At 38.8% G+C, this 27,604-nt stretch overlaps 1 protein-coding gene and 1 non-coding gene across 2 annotated transcripts in view; both read left to right on the top strand.

The window, feature by feature from the left end:
• TMEM117 (transmembrane protein 117) overlaps positions 1-27,604 on the top strand; it is a 656,162-nt gene that overhangs the window by 491,472 nt on the left and 137,086 nt on the right. The gene's annotated exons all lie outside the window — the stretch shown is intronic.
• Positions 24,606-24,768, top strand: LOC115868564. Its single transcript, XR_004045666.1, has one exon. It is a non-coding gene; the product is annotated as a U1 spliceosomal RNA (small nuclear RNA).

Raw genomic sequence — 27,604 nt, 5'->3', positions numbered from 1 at the left:
ATTTTTCTGCAGGTAGATATCCATTTTTCCAGCACCATTTATTGAAGATGGCATCTGCTTCCCATTTAATATTTTTGGGGCCCTTATCAAAGATCAGTTGCCTGTATACTGATGTTTTTATTTCTGGGTCTTCAGCTCTTTTCCATTGGTCTGAATATCTGTTTTTATACCAGTACCACACTGTTTTGACTACTGTGGCTGTATAGTCCGTGTTAAAGTCAGGTAGAGCAAGTCCTCCCACTTCGTCCTTATTCTTGAGGAGTTTCTGCTAATTCTGGGCTTCTTTCCCCTCCATATGAAGTTGGTAATCAGTTTTTCCAATTCTTTGAAGAAGGATGATGGTATTCGTATCGGGATAGCATTGAACTTAGGTAGTGCCTTGGGCAGAACTGACATCTTTAGTATAATGAGTCTGCCAATCCATGAGCATGGGATATTCTTCCATTTGTTGAGGTCACCCTTGATTTCTTGTAGTAGTGTTTTATCATTTTCTTCATACAAATTTTTCCTTTTTTTAGTCAGGTATATCCCTAGGTATTTAAATTTGTGCTTGGCTCTTGTAAAGGGTACTGCCTTTTTAGTCACCTCTTCTGTGATCTTGTCTGATGTGTAGAGCAGTCCAATAGACTTCTGGTTGTTGACTTTGTGTCCCGCCACTCTGCCATATTCCTCTATTGCTTCCAACACTCCACTTGTGGAGTTTAAGGGATCTTCAATATATAGAATCATATTGTCTGTGAATAATGATAATTTCAGTTCTTCCTTCCCCAAATGAATACCTTTAATATCTTTCCTTTGTCTTATGTTGTTAGCTAGGACCTCCAGTACGATGTTAAATAGGAGTGGGGACAAGGGGCTACCTTGTCTGGTCCCCTTTTTCCATGGAATTGTTTTCGTCTTTTCTCTGTTAACTACCACATTGGCTGTTGGTTTTTCATATATGGCTTGTATAATATTGAGGAATTTTCCTTCTATTCCTATCTTCTTGAATGTCTTAAACAGGAATGCGTGTTGGATTTTGGTGAATGCTTTTTCCACATCTATCGATATTATCATGTGGTTCTTACCATTTTTCCTGCCAATGTGGCGAATTATGCTGATGGTCTTTCGTATGTTGAACCATCCCTGCATCCCTGGTATGAATCCCACTTGGTCACAGTGAATTATATTTTTAATATGCTTTTGTATTCTATTGGCCAGTATTTTTTTAAGGAGTTTTGCATCAATGTTTATTAGGGATATTGGTCTGTAGTTCTCGATTCTTGTGGCATCTTTGCCCGCTTTAGGTATCAGAGTTACACTAGCTTCATAGAAAGAGTTTGGGAGTTTTCCGTCTTTTTCTATGTTCTGGAAGAGTTTGTAAAGGATTGGTGTCAGTTCTCCCCTAAATGCTTGGTAGAATTCTCCTGTGAAGCCATCTGGCCTGGGAGATTTTTTTGTTGGTAATCCCTTGATTTCCTTATCTATTTCTACCATTGCTATGGGTCTGTTGAGGTTCTTGACATCCATCTGGGATAGTCTGAGGAGGGATTGTGTTTCCAAATAGTTGTCCATGTCTTCCAAATTGTTGAATTCATTAGAGTATAGACCTTCATAGTGCTGTGTAATTATTAAGGAGATAATTTTTAACCCTTGTATATGATAGATTAAAAAAGTGATTAATCATAGTTAAATTTATATTTTCTTACTTTAAGTGAGATTTATAATGATCTCATTTGTTAATTGTGGCCTTTTGTCATTTGGACATTTATTTTTATTTAGTCTAACATCAGTAGTTCTAGTTATGACTTGTAACATCAGTAGTTCTAGTTATGTATTTGTATTATATACAGAAGCGCAGTCTTACTCTGAGGTGTTATGAAGAATGTTCTTTGGTCTCTTAGTAATTTTATGAAGTAACTTATTTGTGTAAAAGCTTGCGTCCCTCTTAATTCATTTTCTTTTTAGGTATGAGGTAAGCAATATACAGGATTTGCTGTTGTTGTTTTAAGCTGACTGTCCTGTTCTGCCACCATCATTTAGCTACGGATCCATTTTTAAATTATTATTACTTGGGATTTAATACATATATCACATCATTTCAAACCTCAATCACATCAAGTAGAGTGCCCAATTACTATCATAATCAGTTTCCAAATGCTCTTTGTCCACATGTACTCCTTGACATTGACGCCCCACCCCTTCCACTTCCACCACGGTACCCCCCATCCCCCTGATATGCCTCCATTCCACCTGCTGTCAGTCTAGGTCCATTGTTCCTAGGTTTTATATACTGAAAAAATGAAAAGCATGTCACATTATACCCAAAGATTTGAAATACTCTATTTATTATGTACTAATCTCTGGATAGGAGCCTCCCTATGTGTTGTGATTACACATAGGGCTACTATCAGAAAGATTGGCAATTTGCAACTACCAGCTGCTCTGCAGGAGAAAGATGAGGCTTTCTGCTCAGGTAAATAGTTCCAGTCTCAGAAATTCACAGGGGCACTTGTGACTATGAGCTGGCCTGAACTTGATTGCAGTGAGTGTGTGAGTCTCTGGATAGGAACCCAGAGTCATTGTGGGTTGCTTGTCTGGCTGCTAACCATAAAGTCAGTGGTTTGAATCTACCAGCTTCTCAAGCTTCATCTATTCGTGTTTTCCTCATTAAGTCCAGATAATTTTAGAAGTGGAAGTCCTTTCTATTCTAGTATTGATCTTTTATTTATGTCCTTTCCTCTATATATTTCCATATTATTTTTTAAGTAGGGTATCATCATATTTAGTAGGAAATGAAACTAATATCTTCACAGGACATATGCAAATGGTTAGTAAATCACTAAGTTGTATAGTATAAGACCAAGATTTATTAATTAAAGTACTATCCAGAGAAATCCTGGAAGGTTCTCTTATTCACGTTTATAATGTAAGAGTTTCTATCTTCCTGAGAGTAAAAACTAGATTCAATATTAAATATGGATTAAATCCAGCTGGTAGCATAATAGTTATGAGTTATGCTGCTAATTGCAAGATCGGCAATTTGAACCCACCAGCTGCTCTGAGGGAGAAAGATGGTTTGCTGCTCCTGTGAAGAGTTACCGTCTCAGAAACCCACAAGGGCAGTTCTCCTCTGTCTTATGGGGTCCTGGACTCAATGGTAATGAATTTATAGCTTAGTTAAATTTATTTATACTTTAAATTTAATGATTGAAAAAATCAGGGGGCGATTAAGAAAGTGCTGTTGGAAACCCTGGAAAGCATAATTGAAGACAAACCATTTTCCTCTCAACTATTCATTGTTATTTGTTGTTCATTGTTGCGGAGTCAGTTCTGATTCATGGCAACCCCAAGTACAAGAGAAGGAAACATTACAAGGTCATGCGCCCTTCCTGCATGTTCGTGCGCTTGAGTCCATAGTATCCAGCGTGTATTTCAGTTACTTTCCAACCTGGCAGGCTCATGTTCCTTCCTGTATTGGGCAATATTCAAAAAGAGGAAGTAAGGCTAGGAAACCAGCACTCTGTCACCCAGGGTTAGCTTCCATTCCTACAATGGGACCGTCCATTTCAAAGGAATGCATTATATATACGATGTATATGGCATTCAAAGACCTCCATATGCCCCACTTCAAAACCATTGTTATATGCATCATTTTATAGAAAGTGGTTTTACTCTTTCTAGATGTTTACTGGATCACAGTCTATAAAATAACAAAGAGCCAAATTAATGTAAGAATTTTAAGCTCAGTGTTTCACACCAAGTCACATTAAGTTAGCATTACTTGATCATATGCCATAAGGTGGCGTGCTGGTTTCCCATTAGGTTAGCAGTTTGAAACTGCAGCCACTCCTTGGACCAAAGACAGGGCTTCCTACTCCTGTAAAGAGCTGCAATGTCGGGAACCAATGGGGCAGTTCTACCCTGTTCTGTAGGGTCTCCCTGACTCAGAATTAACTCTATTGCCACTCTATTGCCCTGACTCAGAATTAACTCTATTGCCACTTTGTTCTCACTGAGAGTTATAGTCCATCTTATTGATCTATGCGTGAACATAAAAGTCTTAATTTGCTAATAGGGTAATGTACACGTAACCATCTTTAAGTCTGTTTGTAAAAGACTGTAAGAAAAATTTAGCTTTCCCTTCTGAGTAGAACTAAATAAGAAGATATTTGGGGATTTGGTACTATTAAACAGGAACCAATACATTTATGTTTTCTTATAATAAATACATTTACAAGAAAGAGGTCTGGAATCTGCTAGAATAAGACGCCGATGTGTCCGTGAATGTTGATTCTCTTTTAAGACAGTCTGTGTTCTCATTGAAAATTCTATTTCAGCAGCTTTTTCCCATCTTCTATAACTTAGTTTGCTACAAACCATGTTTTTAAAAGCCAATTCAGATAATACTTTTAGTGTCATCATTTAGATGTGCCATTTGCTCTGATTACAAGGGATTTAAGTGACAGCAATATAATTTGAACAATTTCTGAAAACACACTTTTTCTTTTAATCTATACACAAACTCAATTAGCGTTCAGGTCAGTAAGTGGGAAGGCATTTACAGAATCAATCATTTTGGGTTAAGATTAGACACCCTGCAAGCTTACTAATGGCATGGAAATAATGCCTGGAACCACGCCAAACAGGAACAGTCCCAATGGAGCAATTAAATATGTATGAAGCATGTTTGCTGAGTTCAAACACATCAACTTGGGGTTTATATTGTTGGTTTAATTTATTCAGCACCTTCCACTGAACTGGTGCTTGATGGTCTAAAATCATTTGGGGACCCTATGTTTACTGCATCCTGCATTTCCTTGACTGACAGCCACTCAGAAACAGCTGTTACTTTTAATCATCTCAAGAGGTAGAGGCAGAAGAGGGAGAGGGAGGTTTGGGATTAGCATGCAGGTACTCAATATTGTCTCATTAATAAATTTGGCACTATTAATTAAGAGTATGGCAGACAATATCACCTTTAACACGACTACCAGTTCTGCTCACTGCTGTGGTGTGTAGACCTTCAAGTTACTAATTATGTGTGTTATTGCTGTGATCTATATCTTCAGACCATTACTCTTCTGTCACACAAAGAGAAATCTGTCTGATAGCGACAGGCCGCCTTTTACAAAATTACTGAACATTGGAGCTTTTGTAATATTGCTGATTAAACAGGGATTTATTGAGGGGAAAAAAAGACACGAAGTGAGACAGCAACATGGATCTTACATCTTCGTTTCTGTATTTAAGGGACAACCAAAAAAAGTAAAGGCATTTACCATGAGGAGAAAAAACTATGCTTTTAAAATTGTTTTTATTGTTGTTGCTTTTTCCCTGTGATAATTCATATTCAAAGGTATGTGGACTACTGGCAATCTCTCTTTGGTTAAATCTATGTACTTATTACTCTAGACTGAGACCTACAAGGAATGAAATAATCCAGCCACTCAAATCCATAAAATATTGGGCAAAATATCCAAAAAGGGTCAAGATTCTGAGAGGGGTCTCAGGACGATTCTGACACTTTCCGTGTGACGTCCCCTGCCATCAAAGGGAGCGATGGTATTCCTGAGATGCGAGTCTCTACTCCAGAGTGAAGGATGCCACTGATGGATGCCCCTCGAAGCCCACACCTTTGTCTCTCAGACAGATTCACAACATTATCAAAGGAAAAAGCTGAAGCATCACCATGATTTAACTGGATATAAAATGAAAACAGGCCTTCTAACATGGAAAGGAGAAATCCCAGGGAGACATCTAAAAGGTGGTTCCTGACAGATCTGCCATGGCTAATTTATGACCTGTGAAGGCTCAATGCTTCCCAAGCTCCCTTCAGAACACCAGCATGACAGGCCCGGAAGGCCACTGTTGGATGCTTTCCTCAGATTAAAGAATCCCCAGGAGTGGTTACCAGATGGTAGATGCCACTCCGGTATCAGCAACACAACATAGAGTGTCATTGGACCAGTATCCCAGATCACAGAGGACACCTTTTATAACAAATAGCCTTATATGAGAAGGGAAATTTTGAAATGATATTGGGTGAACTTATAACCTTAGCCATAAAATAATTGGAAATATGGAATGATCTTATTAGCTGGCATGGACTTTGCCAGCAGTACACATTTTCAACTTTCCATCAGAGATGCTATAACCTAGGTGTTCACGGAAACGGTATTTCAGCTTATTGCCGCTAGAAAAGTCAAGCACAATTGTAGGGGTCACAAATGAGTAGGTTACAAGTATAATGTCCAACAAGAGCTTCTTAAAATGCTGATTGGATCAGACTATTCTAAGATACCTTTTTTCTCCCAGTGATAAGACCTTTGCCTGGAGATCATTCCGTCCCACTCTGCCTCCCGCCTCCTGAATCACAGAAACGAGAACTCTGCAGACTTAGCAGTGTTTGGGCCTTCCGGGATGTTGTACTTTCCCGTATACCCAGTCTTCATCCCATCCCCTGACACAGCTATGTTCCTGAGTATCCATCATTGACTCCGTTTCACAGCCACCTCAAGTATTTTCATTCTCAAGATGTTGATCGGGCTCTATCGACCCTGTTTAGAAGTCCATTCCCGCAAATTAAATATTTGCCCATATTCAAAGATTCCGTTTAAATATCACTTTGCTTTTCCCAACAGGGGGTTCCCCAAGCTCACCCCTGGCCTTTCATTGTTAGGTGCCATCACGTGAGTTCCAACTCATAGCAACCCTACGTAAAACAGAGCGAAACCCCCCTTGACAGTGTGCCGTTCTCACAACAGTCCGGAGGCTCTGGAGCCCATTGTGGTAGCTACCTTGACAATCCACCTTGCTGAGGGTCTTCATCTTTTATGCTGCCCCCCGAATTTGCCAAGCATGATGTCCTTTTCCAGGAACTGGTCTCTCCTCATAACATGTCCAAAGTGTATGAAACAAAGTCTCACCATCCTTGCCTCTAAGGATCATTCTGGCTGTACTTCTTGTAAGACTGATGTGTTTGTTCTTTTGGCAGACTGTGGTATTTCTTCACCACGATTCAAATGCACTGATTCTTCTTCAGTCTTCGTGTTCAATGCCAAAATTTCACATGCACATGAGACCATTGAAAGTACCACAGCTGGGTCAGGCACACTTTCGTCCTCAGAGGAGCAGCCACGCAATGCATGGTCTGTTTTCTTGACTGCTGTTTCCATGACCACAGGTTTTGGAGCCAAGAAAGGAAAATTCTAACAATTCAGTCATTTCTCTGTTTATGATGATGCTACCTATTCATTTGTATTGAGGATTTGACTCTTCTTTACATTGAATTGTAATCCGTGATGAAGGCGTCACTCTGAGCTGCGTCAGCAAGTGCTTCAAGTCCTCTTCATCTGCATCTCACGGGTTTTTTGAAAGTCTGTCATCCTGATACTGTATTCTTCTCCACGTCATCCAGATTCTGATTATTTGCTCAGCATACAGATTAAGTATGATAAGAGGACATACCCCTGACACACACCCTTCCTGATTTTAAACCTCATGGTATTCCTTTATTCTGTTCCTGCAACTCCCTCTTGATACTTGTGCAGGTTCGACATGAGCACAATGAAGTGTTATAGGATCCCCATTCTTCTCAGGGCTACCCTTAATTTGTTCCAGTCCTCATAATCAAGTGCCTTTGTATAGTCAGTAAAACACAATCTCTTTCTAGTATTTTCTGCTTTCAGCCAAGATCCATCTGATGTCAGCAATGATACCCCAGGCCTAGTACTTATTCAAAGGTTAGTTCTCTTCAAGTCCTTGTTCCTTGGTCTATTCTTACATTCTAGGTGGGTTTACTAGTATGTTAACTGGAGACTTACATGGACTTGATCTCGTAAGGAGCACAGGCTGTTTGCTAGACTACATTCAAATGGAATGCTTTACTTACTCCAATGTGCTGAAGTGCTTGGTTGAATCCTGTGGGTCCCATTCGGTTTTTGTGTTTTGTTTATCATAGCTTGTAGAAAGAATGTTAAAAGGTACTTGACACCCAGAATAGCCCCACCACCCATTCAGAAGTGAATATTCACTGTTTCCCAGCACAAAAAGAAATATTAATATCATGATGTTAGTTTGTGTTGTTGATGATAATAATTACTTAGCAAAAAGAAAGAGAGAAAACAAATAACTTCTTCTGACTCAAGTTTCTAATTAAAAAGAAAATTTACTGATGTCTGAAAAACAGACGTCCATGAATCAAATTCATTTCTTGGACTATGACTTAAAATATATAACAGAATCTTACCACCTTAAAAAAAAACTGTGAAAACACAGGAAAGAGATAAACAAGTATGAATTTATTTTTGAAGAAATGGAACAAAACATAATGTTTATGTTAAGTGCAGTAAATGTGTGTGTGTCGAGGAGGGGAGGGCAAGTTTGACTTATTTTTTTTCTCTTTAAAAAATAAAGTTAGAAGCATTGGTATTGACCTACAAATCAAAAGTCAGGTCAAAGAGTTAGTATAGATAGTACTGAAATTTACACCATATTTTGAGTTGATGTGCAAATGTGTGCACCGTTAACTTTGCCTCCAGGGGAGACCTGGAGGTGAAATCAGTCATCCCCTGAAGACAAGAAGGTTGGGATCAGAAGACATAAATGATTGTAGAAAAATACTGAAATGAAATATGATCAAAGAATAGTAAAATACTGGGAGGGGAATCAGCTATCCAGTTACTCTAGGGGCAATTTAATTTCTTGTGTATAATTTTCTCGTTTTTCTTTTATTTAAAATAATGTTTAAAATAGAAAGTAAGTTTTTAAAAACAAGCTTCTCATATCTTAGAAAAGAGGGTGATGTTGCTGAACACTGGTGATGACTTTGGAATTGTTCTCTGTCCTTTCTCTGGTAATTAAAGTAAGTTGTTAATCGCCTGACTTCAAGAGCCAATCCAGAGAGTGCATCCCATCCCCAGGGGCATTTGAAATTGAATTATTCATATCAGTAACGTATAACCTTTGCTACTGTCAACACTAGTTAAGACATCGTTTGTGGTCAGCAGTTTTATAAAAAATTTAAATTATAAGTACACACACATATATGTGCGTACATACATGTGTGGCTGTGTACATACATGCCTGTATGTAAAACAGATACATGTATATGTTTTGAAAGGAACAGGATATCTGCATTTCGGTGGTTTCAGTTACATACAGCCTGCATCGTGTAAAGCTCTGTCGGCCAGATATAAGAAATCTCATTAAGATACTTAAACAGCTTGCCACTGGATGTCGACCCAAAATGTCATGTATTAACCTTTTAAATATGAAAAAGGAAGAAGTATGCAATTATATATTTCAATAAAGCTAAATTCCATTTTGGGCTTCATCTCATTATTTATGATCTGATCAGAATCACAAGATGAAATTACTCATAAATAAAACATGGCTATTTCATGTGGATTTTGATGTAGCTTTATACAATGGTGGGTTTTACTGCCATAGATTACTATGCATTCTTGAATTTTATACCCCAAATAATGACCAGTAGTAATATAACACATTCGAATCTACTATGAGATCACAAATTTGAAAAAAAAATTACAGATATAATTAAAAATATAAAAGAGTATGAGCTTAATTTTACTTGATTTATGTTTCTGAGAATAGCTTTATTTGGGATAATAAAAGAAATGCTTCTAAACCAAAGGCTGTATATTATCTTCAAAATGAACATATTTTTCTATAAGTTATTGATTTTACCAATTGCTGTATGTGATGTTTTTCTAGGTTTTCTCTCTTTTTCAAAAGGATTTTTAACTTGGATAATATTTAGGCTAGTAGGAAAATTCTAGACTTAGTCCTGTCCCTTTTTCCGGTTCTGTAAGTGGGTCTCTGTTAACCCGGATGGATGATCTTCATTTACTAGTTAGGCCTTTTTCACATAAAGGAAAACACCAGACCCTCACCCACCAGGTGTGTCAGGGTTGATTCTGACATATGTCAAACTAACGGAGAAGAGGAGAACTGCTCCTGCTTCAGAGCGTTTGGGAGGCTTTGAATTTTTACCAGAGCAAACATCCTCATTAACTCACTGTGATGTCATGACTCCTTTTAAGAAAAGTAGGATTTCTTAAATATCTAGTATAACTTAAATGCATCTATCTCACTGAGTCCACGCTAAGCTATTTGAAAGATCCCTCCCTGGGCAATGGGGGCAGAGGTGGCTCAGAGATAGAAGGCTTACCTTCTTTACAAGGGTCCAGGAGGTCTGGTGGTGTGGTGAGAGGTGGGGCTGCCAACTACAAGGTCTGCAGTTTGAAACCACCAGCTGCTCTGGGGAAGGAAGATAAGCCTTTCTTTTCCCATGGAGAGCTGCAAGTTCAGAAACCCAGAGAGGTGGTTCTACCCTGTTCTATGGGGTTGCTCTGAGTCTGAATCAACTCAATGTTAGTGAGTTTGGTTTGGATACAGGACCCCTGAGCTTGGTTTCCCATCAGAAGAGTCCTGTGGTGTGTTTTCATGATGAAAGATCTCAGTAAGACTTGCAGACTAAGAAGGGCAAGGAAGAAAGGCCTGGTGATATACTTCTAAAAATTCAGCCAATGAGAACTTTATGGATCACAACTTTTGGTCCTGAAACCCATTATAGCACAAAACTGGGTGGTACGTGCATCTCTTTGGCATGAGTCAGGAGCTGACGGGATGGTCCCCACGACAACAGCAACGTTACTTGGACAAAGAAGAAAGCCGCAAGGAGGCAGACTGCACACTGAGGTACACACTGGGGGAAGTGCCCCGCCCCGTTGGCCTGTGAGAAGACATATGTGCAATATCTAGCATCTCAGCATAAGCATAGCTGCTGCTCTAAAAATGTAGTAAGCTTTCTTTACTAGGCAAGGAAGGGTATGTTGTTTCCTGAAAAGTGTCTGCCCACCATCTCACTGAAAGAGCATGTTTGAGGAGGGAATTGTGGTCCTCTGCCATGTTATTCACTCAACTCTCCAAAATCAAACTCACAGCCCCTGAGAGAATTCTGACTCATAGTGACCCTATATTTCAGAGTAGAACTGCCCCCCTGGGGTTTCTGAGACTCTAAATTTGTATGGGTATAGAAAGCCTCGTGTTTCTCCCAAGGGCTGGCTGATGGTTTCAAACTGCTGTGCTTGCAGCTAGAAGCCCAATGCATAATCCACTATGCCACCTGGGCTCCTTTAGGCAATGATTTCTAAAACTGATAGCTTTGACTCCATGACTTTTGGGGAAAATGCTAACAAAACAGCTGGATTGTTAGTATCTTCAGATCTATCAGTTCATGCTGGTCTAGATTAGCAAGTGGTCATGATACCTGGGGCCCAATGTCAAGTACTTACACTGGACTCTGAGCCATCTGTTGCCTATTTGTTTGTTGATTATTCCTACCCTATTGTCATGTCAGCTCACACCTTATTTATAGGGTTTCACTCTATTTGCAGTTTGTTTTTCCTATCTGTCCTGAGTTTGGGGCTCTGTTTTGAAACCAGCCTTTTAGCCATCTCTAATAGATGCAGAATCCTGCCTGTTACATCTCCACTTGCTGGCTAGTTTTGTGCCCCCGATGACTGATAATTTGAGACCACATTTGCTACTGCCCACCTGATTTGGGGTTTTTGCTTTACATGAAACCTCCTCTTGTGATCATAATTTCCATTTAATTTTGGAAATAATAGTCTATAGATTTCACATTGGCTGCTGCTGCTGTGAGCATTGGTAATGCCGAATGAATCAGCGACTGAAACCCAGATCCCACCTGATTCCTGAGTCTTGGTCTTACACTTTACATATGACATATTATACAGAAGAAACTTGTTGTTTTACATGTTCTTAGGAAAACAGCAAAGAGACATATAATATGTCATAATGATAAAATCATGGGAAATGTATTTCTTTTTGAAATAAAGTATATCTATATAAATAATTTGAATCATAATTATTTCTACTATATTCTTTCTTGCTCCATTGTTGTTGAGTCATAATGGTGATCATTTTCAAAGTCTTCTTAAAATAATTTGAACCCAGTATCTTTAAAATGGGCAGAGTTAAAAAACCTGGAGAGTGTTCATATTTATTACCAGTATGGAAAAAATCATTTTTTACATGATAGCAACTTACCTTTTCCTTGGGGTTTTCTCATCTTGTCTTAGCTTCAAATTCAACTCACTAAGTACCAAGCACATTTCTGACGTGTTTGATGTTCCTGTTCTTAAGCTCACCACCATTAAGTCCATTTCAACTCATAGTGACAACGTGGGGCAGCGTAGAACTGCCCCTGTGGTTTGCCCAGACTAACTCTTTTTGATTTTTATCATTTTATTGGGGCTCATACAACTCTTATCATAATCCATACATACATCAGTTGTATAAAACACATTTGTACATTCGTTACCCTCATCATTCTCAAAACATTTTTTTCTCCACGTAAGCCCCTGGCATCAGCTCCTCAATTTTTCCCCCCCCTTCCTGCTCCCCCCTCCCTCATGAACCCTTGATAATTTATAAATTATTATTTTGTCATATCTTACACTGACCGACATCTCCCTTCACCTACTTTTCTGTTGTCTGTCCCCCAGGGCTGAGGTTATATGTGATCCTTTTAATCAGTTGCCCCTCTCTACCCCACCTTCCCTCCACCCTCCCGGTATCGCCACTCTCACCACTGGTCCTGAAGGGATCATAAGCCCTGGAGACTAACTCTTTTCTGGAGTAGAAAGCCTCATCTTTCTCCCACACAGCAGCTGGTGGTTTCAAATTACTGATCTTCCAGGTAGCAGGCCAACACCTACCCACTAGGTCATTAGGGCTGAGAGTTGGATGTTAGTCAGTATAAAATCCTTCCAAATCATAGAGGGACTTCCCTACTCATATATACACACATACACACACACATGGTATATATATGGTATGTGTGTATATATATATGGTGTATGGCATGAAATCAATATATAGATAGATAGATAGATAGATAGATAGATAGATAGATAGATAGATAGATAGATAGATAAAATCCTTGGCAATTTTTTTTACCTTGGGCATTTACTGTCTATAATATATGAACACATATGGTCTGATTGAATAATGACTATTTTCTTTCTTTCAATAGTTTAAAAGACTTGTAGCTCATATTGCTGATTATAGAATTTCATTCACTTATATATTTTTTTCCTGCCCTGATGACATATGGTGTGTATTCTGGGGAAATATTTTTAACATAAAAGTATCACCAGGGAAAAAAAGATTAGAGTGTTTTGACGTTTCTTTTATTCAAACTATTACAATAGAAAAATCAACCTTGTTAGATGAAAGAATCTATATTTATTCAAACGCTTTTGAAGAAACATGAAAGGTGGGTTCAAAACATTTGTGGTTACATTTCACCTTGGAAAGCTGTTCACAATATAATAGCCAGTGTTTCTATGAAGGCATTTCAATGGCAAGTGTAGTTTCTTGAGGATCGCATATGAAACACAGAATTAACTAATGCGTAGTTGTGGCTGAGCCTGCATGCTGCTGGAATATTGAAATGAATATTGATTAACTCAACCCACTCATCCAGATGTTTCATCTGTGTACTTTTCTTTATGGGAGCTACTAGCCACATGTGGCTTCTGAGTATTTGAAATATAGCTACTGTGAATTGAAGGGTAAAGCATACATAGTATAGTTGTCAGAAATTAATGACAGAAAAATGTCAAGTCATGATTTATAATTGTATGTTGATTGCATTTGGGAATGATAATAGCTCAGCATTTAGTGTACTAACATGTTACTAAAATTAATGCCCTTGGAGCAGGACCTCGTGCTTGGTAAAGTAGAAGGGCAGTGAGAGCGAGAAGGTTCTCGACACGCTGACCGCGCACAGTGGCTGCCGCAGCGCACTCACGCACAGGAACTACTGAGGATGGTGCGGGGCTGAAGGGTGTTTTGTTCTGTTATACTCAGGTTGCTATGAGTCAGAACCAACCTGAGGGGAGCTACTAACGGCAAAATTAATGCCACTCTTCATCTTTAAAAAAAGTAAAGAAAACTCATTTTACAGTTTTATTGTGGCTATTGGACACTTGAATTTTACATATATGGCATACATATGCAGCTTGTATTATAATTCTGCTTTTATGGACAAACTATTTAAATAAACATAGTCTTTGCTTTTCATGTTAGTGTTATGCTATGTTCAGAGCAGTCCCCAAGCCACTGTTTCTTAATTATTAAATGTCACGTGCAGCGACTCTCCTAATAGATGGAGTTGGGTCTTACTCTATATGAGGTGGAAGCCTTATCTTGAATTATCTAGTTATATAATGTGTTGGCGTATGGCATCAAGTCCATTGCAACTCATAGCAACCCTGTGGGAACAGGGGTTCTCTACCTTCCTCATGCCGTTACCCTTTCATACAGTTCCTCATGTTCTGGTGACCCCCAACCATGACATTATGTTCATTGCTATTTCATAACTGTCATTTTGCTAGTTACGAATCATAATGTAAATATCTGATGCTCAGGATGTATTTTCATTGTTGTAAATTGAACATAATTAAAGCATAGTGATGAATCACAAAAACAATATATAATTGTATATTGTGAAATATTTATTTCTAAGGACAAATAAATGAAATTTTGTCTTGAAGCATGGTGTAGCATGGGTAACAGTCTTAATATAAAAACAGTAAACTACATTGCTGCATTTTACACTACATGTATGTGTAAAAAGCCAACCTCAGTGCAAAGGTTGAGATAGCTTCTTTCTCACCAGATCAGCGTATCTGCATGTGGGTGGACCCGCCTGGAGATGGATAGAGGAGCGGTGTCTCAGTTCCTAAGACCATCAGAAATATGTGTTTTCCGATGGTCTTAGGCGACCCCTGTGAAAGGATCATTCAACCCCCAAAGGAGTCCCGTCGCACAGGTTGAGAACTGCTGCTCTAGGCCAGAGCAGAACAATCCCGTGGCATTTCCAAGCCGACACCTTTACAGCAGTAGCGTGTCACCTCTTACTGCCACAGCTAATGTGCTCAAACTGTGCTCATTTTGGTGACAGCGGCCTGGGGATTCAAGGCCCACACCACCCCGCTCTTCACTGCATTCCGCATCCCCTCGGAATGTCATTTCCCGGGTTGAGTTCCATATGTGTGTATTTTTACTCTTCACAACAGCTTGATGCTGTAACCCCAGTTTTAAATAGAAAAGAACAAAAACCAAAAAACAAAACTTCATACACTTCAGTGACTTGTCTAACGTAAATATCTAAGTGGTTCAACATGAGGCTGAACCTCATGTTTGTGAGTATCGATCGTACTTTTCTCCACTCTGCAACTATCTTTCTATCTTATGCCTCAAAAAATTGTGGGAAATCTATTAAAATACGTATGTCTGTCAAGGAGGGGTGCCAAAGTATATGGGTCTTGGGTTGATAAGGAATGGAATGATTCTAGTTCACAGGTATACAAGGCTGCACAACCTTCCAAATCCGAATCCACTGTCTTGTGGTAGATTCTGGCTCATAACGATCCTAAATAAGTTTTTCAAGATTACAAATCCTTTCAAAAGCACATTGCCTCATCGAGCTCCTTCTGCCCACTGGGTTAGCTGCCCAGTGGGCACTTGGTCTGAATCGGGTATATGATGCTTATCATTGCTGTGGTGAAGGAATGGAGGCAGCCATATTTAAAATCTAAAGTTATCATTTTGAATGAAAACAATGTCTCCGAATTCAAGGGAAAACATTTGCACCTAAATATATACTCAAATCTCATTATGAAGTTGAAAAGTGGAGCCCATCCATTTATGGAATTTGTTACAGCTAGTTAGGAATCAGTAGTTTCTCCTCTAAAGCAAACACACAGTGAACACAATTGAAGTATATGACATTTGGGAACATTCAGAACATTGCACCCAAACCTACCTGGACTAGGTGACGCTTGTTTGCTTCACTGACTAGCCTCGGCTATGGCCCTACTGCCCAGAGGCTGAGGTAGAGATCAGTGGTAGCAATAGTGTCCTGCCACCACACAAAGCTTTTCTTCCACAAGACCCAACTTGACCAGGGGAATAATAATCCTCACAAATAGGCCCAGGTATAAGGATGAGGAGTTTTGTCCTTAAGCAGTGTGTGCTTACTGCTGGAGTTAAATGACCATTCCAGTGAGGTTGGGTCTGATCTCTGAATTTTTGAATCAGCTCTGCCTAGTGGTGTCTTCTACTTCTCTTAAGATCCTCTCTTGGCCATAAGGTGAACAAATGTAAAGATTCTTTTAACCAACCATCTGCACAGACTCATGGAGATCTCAATCTCTTAGGGTCTCAATGGTTAAATTTTCTGAAGTTCATTAGTAAGTCTTTCTTTAACTCTGTGTCTGGGTGGACTCAACCCTCCCACCTACAGTTAGAAGCACATTAAACTGTGTACATCTTTCAAGACTCCCAAAGATAACGTTGCTGTCGTCATTAATGAGTACTGCGTGAATCCACCTCAGGGTGACCCAGGGGTTACAGAGCGGAACTGCCTGACAGGTTTTCCTTGGCTGTAATCCGAAGGGAAAATAGTTAGCTGGACATTTGCTTCTCCAGCACCGCTCGATGCTTTCAGACAGTCAGCCTTCGGGTCAGCGCCCATGGTGGTGCTGTGGGCCAGGCATCGGACTCCTACCTGCAAGGTCAGTTAGTCCGGCGTGCCGGCTGCTCTGCAAGAAGAGAATAAGGCTGTCTACTCTCATCAATGTTCATCGTCTCCGAAACCCGATGTAGGGTTGTGATGAGTTGCCACCTACTCTACAGCTGCGATTTGGTTTAGAGCCTCATTTCATGTTGGATAAAAAGCCCTGTGATTTCAGAAGAACGTAAAAGACGCGTTCTTTTAGGTTCTCACTGTTGTTAGGTGCCATCGAGCAAATTCTTAGTAGTTTGCAATTTTCAATTTCTAAACCTTGTCTGTCATCTAGATTTAATGTATTAGTAATGTTCATTATTAATTTCCAGCCTCAATACAAATACAACCAAAATGTGTACCTCACTGGTTACCTGCTTTTATAGTGGAAATTACTGTTCAGAGGTGAAATTAATTGAAATCTGGCTGCTTTGATGATGATTATTTTCCATGACAACATGTTTTTCATGCTTTTTGCAAGTTTAGAAGAAAAAAGAAGGCAAATATCCATTCATGGATAAATGTTAGGTTTATTGAGGAAAAATTATTATTAATTCATCCCTCACCTCTCCCTATCGTCACTAGTTTTACAGGGAAAAGCTATGTGTGAATCACGGATCCTGGCAGCGAGGGGAGAAGCAGATGGGCATAAATCTTGAGGTTAAGCATTTCAATTAGACTCCACAAATAAAAAGAGGGTTGTTTTTTTAAGAGCTTCTTTTAAAATATGCTGGTTTGTAACTCTGTGTTTCACATCAGACTTAGTATAACATTTCTTTCTGGACCAGTAATTCAGTTAATAAATCAGGACATTGATAAGTTTGGTCTTCATTATTTGCCTAAGTAAATATATTAACAATACACATATGATAAAAGACATACTGTAAGTTTGATCTAACTTGAAACTAAAAAATTCTGTGATAGCAGAAAGTATCAATAAAATCATGATCATTAATGCAACATCTCCTAAGTTGTAGACATTTTGTAAGAATGTCATTTACATAGCAAACAACTTGATGGAGGCAGTAGGCACTGTTCCTATCTCCTCAAATTAAGAAATAGGATCATAGGATAAATTATTTGCTCATTATCACAGAATTAATAACTAGCATTGTTGAGATTCTTCTGCCTGCCTCAAAAACTGATCCATTTTAGATGCAATTTGATCAAATTATAATGGGGAAATGCCAAATATCTGAAATTTTGGATCCTTATTATGTCAAAATTTTGAATTTTTAGCATAATAGAACACGTTTTGAATCATTGACAATTGCCTCTGTTTTGATACTACACTTATTAAAGGTTTATACTTTCTTCTAAAAAACATTTATGCAGATGTTTATGAGCAGTATTACTATGGAGAGAATTCCTGTAAAGAACCCCAAGGCTAAGGAAGCAGTCAGATGTAAGTCAGATGTAAGATGTAAGTGATGGATAGTGAATATTGTAGTGTTCAATAAATCCTGCTGCTGGTATTACAACATTTAGCAGGTAAAGAAACCCATTGTACTTTTCCCAGGCCAACTGAGAACTAGGAGTCTTTGAAAGAGCTTCACATGTACCAATATTCTGAATGGTGTTTGGAACAAAGCATTGGACTGAAAGTCAATTAAGAGCTGGCAGGAATACCCTGCAAAGGAAGTTCTGAACCAGCTTTTTCTTTTCCTGCATCTTGTAAAATTCATCTTATTGTAATTCTCTATTGATTTGGGTATATATTACAAGATAACGACCTTTGTTCAGGTTGGGAAATTACCTTGTTTAATGAAATGGCCTGTAAACAGCCAATGTTTCCCTATTAAAAGAAAATCCATGTGGGCTTTATATCAAAGAAAAACCTATAAAGATTAGTATAGGAGTAGAACAGCATCTATAGGGTTTTCCTGAGCATTCTTATAAAAAAGATACATTCTGTCTTAAAAATGAGGAAAGGGCATTATGCTGACTATATTCAGTGTTCTAAAAAACAATAGTACCACAAATAATTCCATTTCTACACCCACTCACATGATGCAGTAATGTGCACCTAGCTTTTTATGAATGTACACATGCACACACACGCAAACCTACACACAAGAAGGTAAGGATAAATGAAAATAATTACCGAAAAATCATAGTAACTTATTAAATGAAAATCTAAAAATGGGTAGGTATTGTTTCTTGATAAAGATGCGACCTAGGTCTGCACACTTCTGAGAGCAGTATTTCCATGCTGCGCCTTTGGATTTACACCATTCAAAATGGCAGTTTTGCATCCTCAAGGGACTCAAATAGTGATTCCCTTATATGTTCTTTGAGATTGGCAACACAATGACGTCAGAAGGGGCAAGACTAGGGCTGTGCAGCTGATGGGGGCAGGTTTCCCAATGAACATCCTAAGGCAGCTCTTGCTCCCCTCCAAGAAATGAGTCAGGGTCATTGTCATGAAGGAAAAACAGATTCTTGGAGCACCTTTCCTGGTCTTTTCTCACCAATGAAATTTTCAGTTCTCTTAAATCACTTACTTAATAAATACCCCAAATCATCCTGGTCCTTCAAAAGAATATATGAAGATTACCCTTTTTGATAAAAATCTATCAAGACTCCCCCCCAAAACAGCCTAACCATCTCAACTGACCTGTCTGCCTTTACTTTATTGTTCTGCCTTATCTCCTCACAATCTGTCCTTTTGTTTGGTCTTCGCTCTCTGGACTGTGTTGGCAAATGTAAGACTCCCCCATGGCTTGAGGGCCCAGCCAGTCATTTAAATGGAATATGCCCAACCAGGGAGGGTCCCAAGTTCAGTAGCTATCATCACATCACAACATCGCATCCTCACGCCTAGTCTTTGTTTTCATTCCTCCAAATGTTTGATTGGTCGGAAAGCTGGTGTTTCAGGTAGGGCGACATTCCTGTACAGATGTTAGGGCGACATTCCTGCACAGATGTTAGGGCGACATTCCTGTACAGATGTGGTTGCCGAGCTTCAATGAAGTGGGAGCATGTCCCCTTCGGTTTTGTTAAACATTTAGTATTAGCCCTGCCCTTAATATTGTTTTGGAACAAAGTTATCCTTTTTTTTTTTGAAGCTACCATATTGGTACTACTGAAAGAACTTATCTGCAGTAACCCTCTGACATGTAGAAATGTTAGCAGGTTTAGATCAACATGTGCATATATGAACTAAATCCCTAGTAGCAATATTTTATCATTTAACCTCATATAATGTATATATATATGCTTTTTAATATTTTTAACTTTTTATTTTGATTTGGATGAAAGTTTCCAAAGTGAATTAATTTTCCATTGAACAATTTATACACATTTTTATCTGTGACATTGTTTGATTCCTCACAAGATGGAAGCGCTTTCCCCTGTGTTAACTGTTTTCCTCTTAACCACTCCTACTTTCTGAAACGTATTCCTGGGCCCATGCTACCCTTTTGATCACAAATTGCTGATTATCCTAAAGAGTCCATGTCTACCTAGCGTTACTGTTCATGTTAGGGGCCTATCATTTAGCTGAAAGTTCAGCCACTTGGGTGAGTTTAGTTCAAGCACTGAGTGCCTGAGGGCCATAGTCTCCGGGGATAATACCGTTCTTTTTATTCTGCTTCAGAACAGTAGTAAATGTATAGGTTTGTTTGATAGTTTGAGTTTTCCACGTTTCTCTCATTCTATATCTTGTGATCCTTTTAGAGCGTTCAGCAGTCAGCCACAGTCACACACCATGTAGTTCTTCTGGTCTCAGACAAGGATTCAACTGGTCCGTTAGGCCTTTGGACTTTTGGTTCCTTTACTCTTTGGTTTTCTACATTCTTCTTTGCTCTGAATTGCAAAAAAAATAGTTGCATTGTTCCATTATTCTATGTGTCTTTCATTTTATCAAGAGCATACTCTTTTGATTAGGATGGTTGTTCACTAAATTTTGAGATCAGTGAACGTGAGGTCTCCTCCTTTATTCTTTTTTAGTAGTGCTTTTCTTATCCAGAGTCTCTTTCCTTACAGTTTTCCCAATTATCTGTGTGTGTATCTATATACTGGTCCATCTATATGTGCATATGCACACACGCATACCAAGCAAAGCTCAGTCATCAAGTTGATGCTGACTCATAGCGACAATATAGGAAAGGGTAGAACTGCCCCTGTGAGTTTCTGAGCGTGTGATTCTTTACAGGAGTACAAAGTCAGTCTCTCTTCCTTAGAGTGCCTGGGGTTCTGAACGGATGACCTTGAGGAGCTGGCCCAGTGTATAACCACAACACCCCCTGGGCTGAACAGACTCGTATGCACACTTTGTTTACGTACTCCTTACTTCAGGGAACTGTTTTGTTTAGAGATAAGGAAGAAACTTGATTTTCTTTGCAGGAAAGTATAAAATTGAAGCAGAAACTTAAGACATGACCAGGGGTTCTTTATTCACCCACTGATAAGACCAGGTAGAGAAGTATTAATGTAGTGTATTCTTGGCCATTGGTTTTATACAGTATTAACACTGACGTAGGTATTAATGTATACTACTAGTTTAATAAGGTTTCCAATGGGTTCCTTCTAAGTGGGGACTTGAGTCCTTCTTCATTGTCTGTTCTTAGTCTGGAAGCTCCGCTGGGACCTGTTCACTTTGGGTGACCCTGCTCGCCTTTGAAATACCAGTGACAAAGCTCCGAGCATCACAGCCACACACAAGCCACCACAGTACTCATCCAGGAAGTGGGAGAAGCGTAAACAGCTAATGCATGTTTTCCCTGTGGAAGTTAAATATACAGACCATTCTATTCTATCTGTATAGAATGTTATACTATACAACTTGGACTTTAAGTAAAGAAGACCACAGAAGAAAAGATGCATCTGAATTGTGGTGCTAGAGAAGAACACTGAAAGTACCCTAGGCTGTTAAAAGGTCAAACCAATCGGTATTGGAAGAAGTAGGGCCAGAGTGCTCCTTAGAGGCAAGAATGGCAAGCCTTAGTCTTACGCACTTTTGATTGTCAGGAGAGACCCGTCTCTGGAGAAGGATAGCATGCTTGGTAAAGTGGAAGGGACGTGGAAAAGAAGACCTGTTAGATCTCTGTAGCTATATATACCCCGGTCCTTGGCTCCATGTAAGAAAGAATTCATGCCGAAGCCTGGTTCATGATCCAAGTGAGTTTTATGAGAATTAGAAGTTTCAGGTTTACAAGGCACCGGACTCCTCCCCAGCATGCGGCCTGACTGGAAGCAGCTTGGTGCCCTGCAAAAGTGTCCCAAAGTCCCTCCACAACTCTCTGCTGAAGTTCCCAGAGTTCTGCCGCTCAAGCCCCTCCCCACTCAGGGCTTCTGCCTTTTCAAGGATTCCACGGGGAGGCATGGTGGAAGACCCCTGATCGACCCCATTGGCTGAATTGAATTCAAGTTCACGCCCACCCCTGCCTACCTGCAGGAACCCGAGCCTCTGGGCATGTGCAGTGCGCCACTCCTTTGTACCCCTAGCTTGGCCCTCTGGGCACGCGCCTTAACGGGCATTCCCAGCTCTGGCTAACCTACCTAACAGACCCTCGATGAGATGGATTGACACCTTGGCTGCAACAATGGGTTCAGGCACAGAGCAGCTGTGAAGATGCCCCAGGACCGCGCAGTGTTTCCTTCTGTTGTGCTTAGGGGCACTAGGATTTAGAGCCAAATCCATGGCTAACGCCTGTTTTAATTAACTTAAGTCCATTTTAGTTCATGAAGCAATAGCTTTTAGGAATTGAAATTGGGTTTTTAAAACATCTCCTGGTCAGAATTTGCAATAATCTCTGCTCTTATTTTATGTCATAATTCTTGATTGTAATTATGCTTTTTATAAGGCTACAAGCTTTATTCCATGTAATAAAAAGATAAGGGCATTTATATATTTAAATATGCTTGTGCTTAAAAGGTAACACGTTATTTCTGAGAAGTTAGTGATAAAGTGATATAAAATCAAAGTTATTTTGTTTAAAATAAAGGCTTTTTAGATACCCGATATTTATCCGTATACTTATTTAATATGATTATTAATTTTATTCATAAGACCCGAGATAATACTGATTTTATTATTTGAAACATTTATTGTATGTTATGAGGCCTTTGCATTAAATTAAGATCATCTATATTCATAGTGTTTTGAATTCCCTAAAGATACTCATTTGTTTGCCCTACCACCAATGATTGTATATCTTCTTTTTGATACCTTTGCAATTATTTGTCATGTGCCTTGTATAAGGAAAGTGTAATAGAAAAACATTTCTCTACATGAAAAATGGTAAATATAAAATGCACATATTTCTTCTTCTGGTAAAACAAAGTAGAGTACTCAAGCCCTATTCTTTTAGTTCATTATATGTTTCAATAGAAGTACATTTATACCCTTAAGGACTGTATTAACATTTTCAAAGTAACAGAATTGTTTAATGTTTTACAACAATTCCACTCAGTAATTAGAATTCCTATTTCAGGTCTAGAGTGTTGCTAGCTCAATGGAATGATATCTAAGGAATTTAAAGAGTTCTCAGTGTACATACAAATAAGCTAACATTTGACTCTCTCTTCATGCATAAAATATTCAGTTACATGGTAAACTATAAGTTTAACAACCACTTAGGCCATAACCTATTTTTCTGAAAAGCTTAACTGTTTTGCAATTCTGTTGTCTACTGTAAGAGCTCCCACTGGCTAGGAATCCAGCGTCCAATATCCTCAGTGTACTCACTCACTTCCTGTGTTTATAATCATTCATGGAGCCCCAAGGAACCCTGCTGATACAGTGGTGAAGGCATTCAACTGCTAATGGCATGGTAGGCAGTTCCAGCCCATCAGCTTCCTTAAACCTTTAGTTTTGGACCCTCAAGGGGTAGTTCTGCTGTGATCTGCAAGGTCACTGTAGTCAGAATCCAGTAGGAGGCAGTGAGGGTGGTTATTCAGTTGGGAATGAAGCCTTGCTTGAAGGCATTCATTGCCTCACAAAGCATGCATGAAAATGCTGTGCTTTATTCTATGCATATCATCTGTCCAAGTCATTATCTGGCAGTCCATTAACATCTCAGTCTCACTGAAGGTTATTTTACTTACAGCTAATTGGAGGTTAACATTCTCAAAGAGTCAATTGAGGCATGCCTGAAAATAAGACTTGAGTAGAAAATGTACACCCTCCCCTAACAGGTATACACATTTTAAGATTTTGATATTTGGTACCAGCACACATAGGAATATAGTACTAAAACATGGATTATGGTCATTGGAAAAGATGGAATCAGAACCCTATCAGGGTAAAGAGTTATATAATTAAATACTAGGAAAAAAAGGGTTAAGAAGAAAGACCTATCTCCCTGCTAGCGTTGTTCTCCTTTTTTCTCTCACATGGTTGTACAGGCAAACTAACTTTTGCCGAATGTGATTTAACTAACATTGTTGCAATACCCCCAATTTCACTTCCACACACATAAATCACACCTAATGAGGCTCTGATTCGTTTTGGATGGGGATGATTCTAGATTACATAGGTTCAATATTATAGAGCCTGTCACCCAAAATGAGCAGTTACAAATGTTGTAACAGCAGAAGGAGGGGCTTTTTCACATTTCTTTGATGGGTTCCCATTCAAAGTGCTGTCACTTGCTTTACTGGATTGATGCAGTCCCTTAATCTTGCTTCAAAACCTGCACTCGAATCCATGTGGCATTACGGATGTCAAAGCATCCACATACCAGTATAAGGTGATGGAAATCTTACAGTGAAAGTGGTGAAAATTGAAGGAACCAGTCTTAGACCTTTTAAAGTCCTTGGGAAGGAAGGCAGGATGTCTCCAGTTGACCCTATTTTTTCATTAAGGAAGTGGAAGATGTCAGAGAGCTACGGGCTTAAGCTGTAGATCAATGGAAGAAGGCCAGCACACTAAGTGGAACTAAAGATTTTAAACAAGTATAATTTATCAAAATTTCATCTAAGAAAATCTTTGAAAATGCCTAATAATGCCTAACAGTGCCCCAGAACATTTCAATAGTTTTAAAATCAAGTCATCAGACTTACCTGGCAGGGGACAGACCATGATCACGAAGGTGGTTTTCCCAGGGTGAGACTCATCCACTGCACTCCGGATGTGCTGACCTCTGTGCGTTCCCCAAATGTAGAAATTCAAGTGCACAATTTGTGGTAGTGGGGCACTGCGTCCATGCTCTCCCCTGCATTTAAGTTAGAAAAAAAGAAAAGCACAGCAAAATCAAATCATAATATGATGGTAATTAAAAAAATCATCTCATTTCATCAAGTTGATTGATGATACCCCTAGAGTCCCTATCAGGCCAAAATTTAAATATTTCTTTGTCTGTACCAGTACACATTCACCTCCACATAAAGGTCATGCTGTTATTAATAATCCTACAAAATAAGACAGAGCTATTACTAATGAGAAATCTGGCTATATTTATTAAACAAATCATCTCTAAAAACAACTTAACAGTCTTATAATTTAGAAAAAAAATTTCAAAACAACTTATGAGTAAGAAAATTTATAGCAGCTCTGTCCTTTGATAAGTGCTAGACTGGTATCTGATAGGTTGACCATTTGAATCCCAATCTGCTTCCAAAGCCACGTCTATTAAAATCCCTATGGATCACAAGTCTATTCTAAAATACATGGGTGCCCCATAGTCAGACCTGACAATGATGACTGGTTATTTGCTTGCTTGCTTGTTTTTATCTTTGTAACATTTGTTGGTTATTAATATGGAAACATAAAATGATGAAATGCCTGTATAACTGTCTTTAAATATAACATAACATTTCAAACATTTAATGTTACCTCACACACATGATTTTATTCAGACAAATAAGAATAACATGGAACCTAAAATCATGGGCGTTGGAGTCACATTGAGTTGGGTTTAAATCTAAAGTCTTTACATAACAACTAACTTTATGAAAAATGGGGTTAGTGAAGTACATCCTTAAATCAGGATGTGTAGATAAGATTTAAGTGAGGGCATGTGCAAAGTAGTATATTTATGCAAACGCAATGCACTTTAGCTATTATTACCATCATCGTTGTTATTATCATCATCATTATTTCAGAGATTAAGAAGTTGAATTTGAGAGAGTAACTGGCTTTTCTATGGACACACAAATAAGACATGTGCTGTAGGACAAGCCTAGTTTTATTTTCCATTTTACAAGGTTTAGTTTCTACAAATATGGAGAGTTTTTATCATGAACAAGTTCCTAACTCATTATCTTCTACAGCTGCATTCAATTTTACTAAGAGAAATTGCATTTATATATTATGTGGCATTTTCATATGCTTGGATGGGCTTTCCAACTATTGTTCTTTCTGGTTAAAACTTAAGAAAAGTCACAGATACAGCCTTCCCTGTGTAATTATTTACCTACATTGAGACAGGTAGCCTGCTAGACCAAATTTTCTTTCTAGGCTAATTTTGGTTTTCTAATTTCATGATCATTTTTCTGTAAATATAATTTCCACTGAAACCTAGCTAGATTTATTATTCTCTTACAGATAGGTGGAGATTTTTAGTTGATTTTAAGAACATATCAAGAACTAAGCATTTCATTTCTATTTCTGGCCTGAAAATAATTCCAGTAAGACACAATTTTAGGATCCCAAGAGTGCTAATTCTCTAGTGCCGTAATACTTTTTTATTGCTGCAAAACAAAATACCATAAAGCTAGTGGGTTCAAACAATTCCCGTTTATTATCTCACAGTTTTGCCTGTCAGCCGTCTGGCAAGGCATGCTGGGTCCACTCCTCAGGCTGAAATCAAGGTGTCAGCTGCTGCATTCTCATCTGGAACGTGGGGTTCACACTCACTTCCATTGTTGGAAGAATTCCGATTCTTGCAGTACTAGGACTAAAGTCCTTATTTTTCTTGCGGTGTGTCTGCAGAGACCACTCCTTGCTCATAGAGGCTGTTCTCAACTATTTCCTCCATGCCTCCCACCTCAGCAACAAAGAGCCTCCCTCGCATACGTTCATTCTCTCTGATTGACATTTCAACTAGCAGCTGGAAAAAAAATGCTCTGCATTATAGGAATTAATGAGATTAGGTTAGGTTGTATTCATCCAACCTCACTTCAGATTACCCCCAAGGCCTGATTGGTAATCATAATTAAATCTGGAAAAATTCCTTTTTCGATATAAAGGCAGAATGGCATATAACATGCTCAAAGGTAGAATGCAGAAGAATTATGCATTTGAATGATGGCATTGGTGAAAAACATTGAAAGTGCCCTGTATTTCCAAAAGAAGGGCAAAAAGCTCAGTTTTAGGAGAAGTACAGCCAAAATGCTCCGTAGAAGCAAGGATAGTGAAACTTCTTACATACTTTGGACATTTTATCAGGAGACACCAGCCCTTGCAAACCAACATGCTTGGTAAAATACAGGGTCAGCAAATAAGAGGAAGACACTCAAGTAGATGGATTGGCACAGGGGCTGCAACAATGGGCTCAAAAAAAAAAGAAAAAAGACTAATAATGGTGAGCCAGGTGCAGGACCAGGCAGTGGTTTTGTTCTGTTCTACGTGGGGTCTCTATGAGGCTGAGCCCACACTCAGGAAGAGACTTCACAAGGGTCAGGAGCTTAGATTTCTGCTTTTCCCAATGCCCTAGTGGATTTTGTACTAGCATATGTACATAGATATTTCTACATAGATCTCATCCTCTTCCACTTTCAACAGCTTCTTCCCAATTTCCATGTCTCCCTAGTGTCATATAAGTTTAGTTATCAACATTTGTTAGCTTTCTTTTCAAATAAATTTTATGTGTGTCCTTTTTAGCTATAATTTCATTCTGATATATTATGGGTCAAAATATGGGACCATATTATGGGACCATATTTTTCACTCCTCTTCCATGTAAGTTCCCTCTTCCCTCTATAATGAACTTAATCATGAAAAGCAATGATTGTGAAGGGCATTACTGCTATTTAAACTAAAGAGGATTGGTTTTCTACAATATTAAAGCAAACTTTCATTGGAGACTGTCATGGCCAACTTTTTTTTTTTTT

Source organism: Echinops telfairi, unplaced genomic scaffold (assembly GCF_000313985.2).
Source record: "Echinops telfairi isolate 266 unplaced genomic scaffold, ASM31398v2 ScPeMD7_12;HRSCAF=54, whole genome shotgun sequence".
NCBI lineage: Eukaryota > Metazoa > Chordata > Mammalia > Afrosoricida > Tenrecidae > Echinops > Echinops telfairi.
The sequence above is the reverse complement of the archived record's forward strand: the minus strand, read 5'-3'. Positions and strand labels throughout refer to the sequence as shown.